The sequence below is a fragment of the Apis florea genome, unplaced genomic scaffold (genome assembly GCF_048593485.1).
Source record: "Apis florea isolate Af1SG1 unplaced genomic scaffold, ASM4859348v1 contig_2495_pilon, whole genome shotgun sequence".
Classification (NCBI taxonomy): Eukaryota; Metazoa; Arthropoda; class Insecta; order Hymenoptera; family Apidae; genus Apis; species Apis florea.
The window spans coordinates 2,021,916-2,029,949 of NW_028256595.1; positions in this window are offsets into that span (position 1 = coordinate 2,021,916).

Consider the following 8,034-nt stretch of genomic DNA (forward strand, 5'->3'; position numbering starts at 1 on the left):
CCCGATCGAGAGAAGATCCTCAGTGAATTTCGCCCGTGCGTGGTCAGACATGCTCTTCTATCGCTGCTTACGAATACCAACAATTAGTTTGCACCTATTTTTTAGACTAAGAAAGAAAGTTTCCACCAATTATCGCGCCGTACGGTGATCCTCGAATAAATTTATCACTCCGCGATTTATTCTTTCCTTTTTTTTCTTTTTTTTTTTTTGCGTGGAACACGACACTCGATTTAAATCGTGTCTCAGTGAAAATGTTATTACGATCTCGAAGGAAAGATCGATCCGCTCCCGTACAACCGCAAAACTATCCAAACGTTCCAAGTTATTGCCCGATTGTTTGTTCAACTAGAAACTCGAAACTTGAAATTTATAAAACTCCATAACATTTCGTTTACTTGTAAATTACGCCCGCGCGAATGCAGTTGCGTTACTTTTTACTTATCGTTTATTTTGAGCTGTTTTGAATTTTAGAAACTGACCTCGTATCGGTTCATTCATTACAAATCGAACGAGAGAGAGAGAGAGAGAGGAGGCGAGACACGCATCGCTAATTCTCTACAAAGAAATCGTCACGATCGATCGATCTCGGGGAGCGAGATATCTCTATCCATCTCTCTCCCCGCGTGTCCTCTCGTCGCTCGAGTTTGTCAAAAATTTGGTAACCGATGTCGAAACTCGCTCTTGCGCCAACAGTTTCCTAATATTCTCGAAGAGAATAATTTAATTCACCGAGTTTTCATGTTAAAGACAGAATCAGTATCACGAAAAATTTCTATACTCTTTTCTCATTCGCGCTGATCCAGATATAGGTAGACGATTTTTCGAAAATTATTCTCGTCCACGATTTGTCGAAATTTATCGACGTGAAATTTTCTAGTAATTTTTACTAGATATTTCTTCGAAGAAAAAAAAAAAAGACAAGAAAAGAAAAGGAGAACAAGTGTTCGTCGCAAGGCCGATACAGCAAGTTTGAGGAATTCTCCTTGGAAATTATGTACGAGCCCTTCGCGCGTAGTATTCCTCGTGACCTTGAATTTTATTTTATCAATCGCATAAAATTCAGGCAATCTGAAAAACATTATTAAAACTCCAAGCGAGTATTTTACCCGTTCTTTTTTTTTTTTTTTTTCAATCCTACTTTTACGACTTGAGGAGACACGCGAATAATTTGCGTTCGTTTGGCATTATAAACGTCGTAAGTAACTTTATACGTATCCGAGGATTGCACGCCGTTGTTGAGATTTATTTTGTTACGCGTTTCCGCTTATTTACCGGCAATTCAAACGATAAAGAAGAAAAAAAAAACGAGGAAAAACAATCATCGTTTAATGGCGAAACCGAGAAATCTTTCAATCATGCTTAATTAATCAATTATGAGAACTAGAGTTAAAAAAAAAGAAACGCGGATGATATAATTGCGAATCATTGTTTCTTGATAATAATAATAATAATAATAATAATAATAATAATAATAATTCGACTCGAGGTCGAATCGAATTTCAAGGAAAAAAAAAAAAGAAAAGAAAAATCTTCGCACGCGAGTATTCCGTTCTCGCGTTTTTTCGTCGTGGATAAATCGTAGAAAATTCCCATTATCTGTTATCTGTTGCTCAACGAACGATATGATATTCCAATAAAATGTCATTCTCAACGGCGGCTCGTTAATAACTCATTCAATGGCATTTATTTATATAAAAAAAATATCTTGGAACTTTCGACGTTATGCAACGTTTTTACTTTCATCACGTGCACGATTTGATCCCGCTTTCGTAGAATCTCTTTCTAGAACAAGAATGATAATCGTTCTTCTCATCTCAGCTATTGCTCGCCCGAGGAAAATATCTTCGATTCCTGTTACGTTCGATCGAACGAGAGATCCGCTTGTTTCTCATTGAAACTTTGCCGTCGAGACGAGAAGGAAGAAAAAAAAAAACGATTATTCTCGAGTCTTGGAACGACTCAACATCAAATCGAACGTGGGATCGTCGATCCCACATCGTATCGAAACAAAATTCAATCCCCGATATTCCGAAATAACGGTCGGTTTCCGGCAAAGTTCCGGTTCGTTCGAGGAAACCACGATGGAAAATAAACGTTGGATCAGGTGGTGGAGTGCGGTGTGGTAAAGCAAAATTAAATTTTACTCGCGTTACCAGTTTTCCCTGAAAAATCCGCACGGTTACGATATAATATTCCAACGTCGCTTTACGAAGCTTTGCTTAGTTCCGATTCCCGCGTTCGCCATTCCCGTCACGCCGTTTCCACCAAGTCTCATCGATTTAAGATACGCTGCAACTTTGCCAAGCGGGTTGGCCACGATTTCGTTTCTAATGAATTCCTCGCGCGTTTTCCTCGCTGCTCTCGGGAAACGCTGCGCGAATCGAGGAACTCGGTTGGCGAGTTTGATCGATGGCGTTTCGTTTCGAGATCGGCTCACCAGGTGACGAACAGTCGACGACGAGATGAAAAATTGTCGTTGCGAAGCTACGTGCGCTGCCACGAAATCGAGATCGAGTTTTTTACTGCCCATATTTTTATGCAATCAGGTCACTTTCCACGATGGCGATCCTTTATGCTCGCGATTGTATGATAATGTTCGCGATAATTTTATGAAGCGAGATTATTGCATGCATGTACGTGTAATATTCTTTATTTACAAATTCGATAATTCGTTGCTGGGTAATTGAATAATTAGAAATTTGTTCGTTAAAATTCCATCGTGATAATTCCATGAAATTATGGAGTAAAAAATTTTTTTTTAAATATATAAATAAAATAGATGGTATTGTAATTGTAATTATCGATATACTAACGACGATATCTATTATTGTCCTTTTATATATTGATTATCAGGAAATCAATGAAAAATAGTCGTCGTTAGTTTATCTGAAATATTAGTTAATGATGTTCATAAAAAGTATTCGTGTAATCATTGATTAATGATATATTTATAATCGTTAACGGGACGTTCACGATATTCACGGATAATTACTTCGTTTCGACCAGCTTGGAATTAACTTGTAACGGTGTTATATAAAGATAACGTTTATATATGCATATATTTCTTTATATATTATTATAGTTGTTATAGTTCGGTTAAGATTTTTCTATTTTTTTTTTTCTTTTTTTTTTCTTTTTTCTTTTCCGTCCGTATTCGCTTCACACAAATACAAAGTTAACGTTCCGTGTAAAATCGCGAATCTCATTTCTCGATAATAATTTATCGAGGTTGAATCGTCGCATTGACGTTCAATTCTATGCAATTTATTCCAGATGAAAATATTTGTCTCGTTAAATGCAAATTTATTAAAAACGCACGAGATTAAAGAGACGATGAATATTTATTACGAAAAAAGAGAAGAAGAAGAGAAGAAAAAAAATTTTTTTCCCCTCGTTCGACCATTATGACCAATGAAAACTTGTTTACCTATTCGTTCCTCGAGAAAAAAATTGCAACTTATCGATCGCCGATATATCGTTGCGACTGATACGATCCACTATTGGGCTCGTTTCTTCTTCCCCAATAATCACTTAAAACACGGGCCATCTTTTTAAACGACGCGTATACCGGAAATGATATGAAGCCCGATGGTGAAAGTGTCACGTGACACGATTCTATCTCTGCAACTCAACGAGAAAAAAAGGACGCAGAGGAAACAACACACCGGCCGTAGATGATTCACGTTCCCGCGACTTTCGAACCGGACGGACGAATTCTCCGTACACGGCCGATGTAATCCGATTACTTATCGTCGAGACGAAGCGTTACGTAAATTCACGCGTTCACAATTTGCATAGAAACAGGGGGCAAAAGATACGGCCAAAGAATTTGCATTCGTGGAGAGAGAGAGAGAGAGAGAGAGAGAGAGAGAGAAGAGAAATTATCGAACGGTAGCGTTCGAAGAAAAAAAGAGAAAGATTTCCAAAAAAAAAAAAAAAAGACGATTTTTTCTGGCTGTTTTTAAATTATTATTAATCGTTTAATTAAACATTAATTTCGTCGACCGATACGGTTGTTCGGTCGTGCATATGCAAATGCAATGTAATTCCTCGTAATGGGACTTTAATTGAGAATCGATGACGGTAACCAGAAGCGACGAGATACATTTTAATGCGCGTTAAGAAAATGGAAGAGATTTCGTAAGATCGATTGGGATGCTTAGACAGTTTTCTACACAAGACAAGAGATTTCCTCACTCTTGTTATTTATGCGAATAACTTCTTCTTCTTCTTCTTCTTCCGTCGCCTTATGGCTTAATATACGTGGCAACACGTGATATAATTAGTTACGAAGGTTTGTTCGTTCCCGAACAACAAAGAAGCCTCGAACAAGAAAAATCATTTAAAATCCGTTACTTTCACGAGCATAAATAACAAACGTAATATTTTTCTTTTTTTTCTTCTTTCAAAGGGCAAGCAAAGCAACTCGCGATATTAGCACAATTTTCGTGCAAGTTTCGAGTTCCCAATTCTTTTTTCTCTCGAAAACGCGAGGATCGTGGCGCGAAAATAGCACGCCAATCGAGCTTGAAAACTCTCTCGTTGCGCTAATAATAATCGCCGGCCGTAAACGTAATTATCCGACGGAAAGAAGAAAAAAGAAAGAAAAGGGGGAGAAATGAACACGGGGACATGTGGAAATAAAAATAAACTTCGCCGATTTCAACGATAATTATCGGTAATTTCGCAACGCGGCGCGCTAGGCCAAACAGTCAGAATCACGGGGATCGTAGATCGATTCGAGAAATGGCCGTATCGCGAATGTTGTTAACCTTGTAATTCGCGCCATTTGCATGAAACCGACCGTTTGCTAAACTAGGAATCATTTTCGATCTGATCGTTTGCAAGTGGTACTTTTCTCCGACAAAACGAGAACGAAACGAAACCGATTAGTATTTTCTTTTTTATTCTTTTTTATTTTTTAGAAAAAGTTGTCGCAAGCTTCTTGATTTTCGGGAAGAAAAAAGATCCGAGAACGATAGCACGGGTTAGGCTATGTTTCTCGATCGCCGTTGATCGATCGTGATTTTACCGACTGTCAGAGAAACCTGTGAATCGATAGCCAAGAGTCTTCGATTATTATTGCTTCCATCTACGATCGCTAGACGGAGGCACCTTTGTTACCCTTTTGCTAACCCTTCGCTCGTTTGTTCCTCTTCGATTTTTCGCTCCCCTCGTGGGGACTGGTCCTGGTATGATGCTGATCGAATCATTGTACGCTGAAAAAAAAAGAAAAAAAAAAAAAAAAAAAGAAAATTTCGCAAGTTATTTTTGAATTAATTTTCTCGATTTCGAAATCACGATTTTACCGTTTTTCTTTGTCCGATTTTTGTAGAATATGTATTTATACGTGTATTTGTATATAATATTTAAAAACGTCGCAAGTGCAATAGCTATCGATGACCCATAAAGAAACAGCTAACCGATCGAACGAAAGTTGAAGTAATGTTAAATGTGAACCGTGCAACGGTACATTGATAAAATTCTATGGCAACCAGTTTTTCCCATAATCCCCTCACTTTTTCCCCCCTTTTTTTTTTTTTGCGCAATTTTGAACGGTTATATTTCACAGCGTTTACGACTCGACGAGCAACTGCTTCAGTTCAATTTATATCATTAAACCGTACCAGATAATTCTTTTTTTACGTCTCTTAATAATAAATTTGAAAAATGGCGTTGTTCGATCGAGCTCGAATTTTTCATTCTCGCCTCTACCTCTCTCTCTTTCTTTTATTCCAACGAGAAAATAAAATTACCGATTACGGAAATCGAACCCGTTTTCTTCTTTCGTGGACCAGACTCTCGTGTCCCGATCGAACGTTATTAAAAAAATAACAGGAAATAATAATAATAATAATAACGAAGGGAAAAAAACGGCACAGACAGAATGTCCTACCTACCTAACAGAGACTGAATGGATCTAGAGCGATAGAAAGTGGCTTCGTTTCAATTTCTCTCTCTCTCTCTCTCTGACCCGCGCTACGATTGGCCAAGCGTGTCCGTTAAAAAAATATTATTAAATTATTAAACCTTATTTAAAGATATATCTATTAACACAGGATGATTCACGTGAAAGCCGTCGATCTAACTAATTCGTTGTTGTTGTATCGTTTACCCGTGTCTACAATTATTAAATATCTATTGTTACTATCTGGAAGAGAAAACAACGGATATACACGTTGTCGAATTCTTTATCGCGTTTTCGATGTGGTAACCGTGCGAATTTTTATGCAACTTAATAAAAAATACGAATTATATTAATTATTCGGTTTCGTAATATCGCAGAACAGAGTATAAAGTGAAAGGTATTTGGTTTCCTGTACTTTGACCGTACGACATGACGAAAGAGGTCGAAAGCACGAAAAAAAAAAAAAAACCAAGGAATCTATTTTGGAAACGTCACCATTGTGCACGCCTAATTTATGCATGCCTTTTTCTTCTACGATACTTGGTGGAACTTTGCGTCAAATCGATCGGGATGTGAAAAAAAAAAAAAAAGAAAAATTGTTAAAACCAGACGGAATTTTTTCACGTAAAAAAAAAAAAATAATAATCGGTCAACCGTTACGTTTACGTTTAGAATGGAAAGTACGTAGAGAAGTTTTGCAAATTAATCGCGTGGTGATTGATCCAGAACGGAAAAAAAATAATTTGTTCCAACTTTATTAATAAATAACCTTTAATCCTGCTGGAAGGGAAATGTAAAAAAAAAAAAAAAAAGGAAAAATGTAATCATAGTGCATACTGAGATAAGAAAAATTAGAATTTCAAGTCAAATGCACGGAACGTTGTAATTCTCTGTAAAAAAAAAACCTTTCACCTATCGCATGAAAACTTAGAAACGACGAAATATGGATAGATGATTCCATATTAAACAATTTCGTCTCTTAATAACTCTTTGGAATAAGTATTCGTTCACGAATGCTCATCGATTGTCGATGAGAAGGGAGGAAAAAAAGAAAAGAAAAAAGAAAAAACGGATTTACGCGACTCGAGCCGACGTTGTCGCAATATAAATAAGAATGAAAATTCTTTTCTCGATGCACGCTTCTTTCTAATCAGGAGAGAATAGAAATGGACGATGGAATCGGCGAGGTAATTGTAATTCTATCGAGCAACGACCTTGAAAGGATCTGCACCATAAAAGGTGTTCACTCGACATCTGGTGCCGCGATAAAACCGCTTAAGGCCGGCCAGTAAACCGATTTAACGGTGCTCGAGCGATATATTACGAAATTTACGAATATATGTAATCCGATCGAGCATGATCCGTGTGTCATGTGTCGTGTAATCGAACGTACGTCTCTCTCTCTCTCTCGATTTCTTTTTCCAGTGGAATGAACGCCGTATATTTTTAATTTCAAGACTACGAGGATAAAACGATGACTTTATAACGAAATATTCATATTACACGTCAATGCGTCAACGATAACACGAGTTTATTCTACACGAGTTATCGAAATCGTTTAACGATTACTTTTATTATCATATACAAAAGACAATGGTAGTTATAGACAATGGTAATCGGCAGTTGGTGGAAAATACTAGGTCAATGCAACATTCGGGGAAAATTTTAAAACAACATTTTGTGCCGATTCGATAGATTGAACGAGCAGGAACCAGAATGGTAACTTTCTCAGCGCGGCGTGGGAGCGCGTCGAACTTGTCCTTGCTTTGTTTCCTCAACTTAAACCGAGTTTATTCACCCGACCCAACGGAGCCTCTCATTCCCGATCACGATCACGAATTCCTGAATAATCGATCCCTCGAAACGAAAGCGTCACGACCATCTTCGAATCCGTTGAGAGAGAAGAGATGAAAGATGCTCGATACGAGGCGTATCCTACGTCGACGATCGTCTTGAAAACCGATTGGCAAATCCGTTTCGTTTGGACGGCCCCCCCCTCCCCCGGTTGCGAAAGCCTGTCGTCGGCATGCACCGCGCCTCCTCGATTAGAAATCGCACCCCCATAATTGCGAATGCAACGGCGGAAGTGAGCGTGCTCGTCGCACTGTCATTAGCCGCTGCCAATA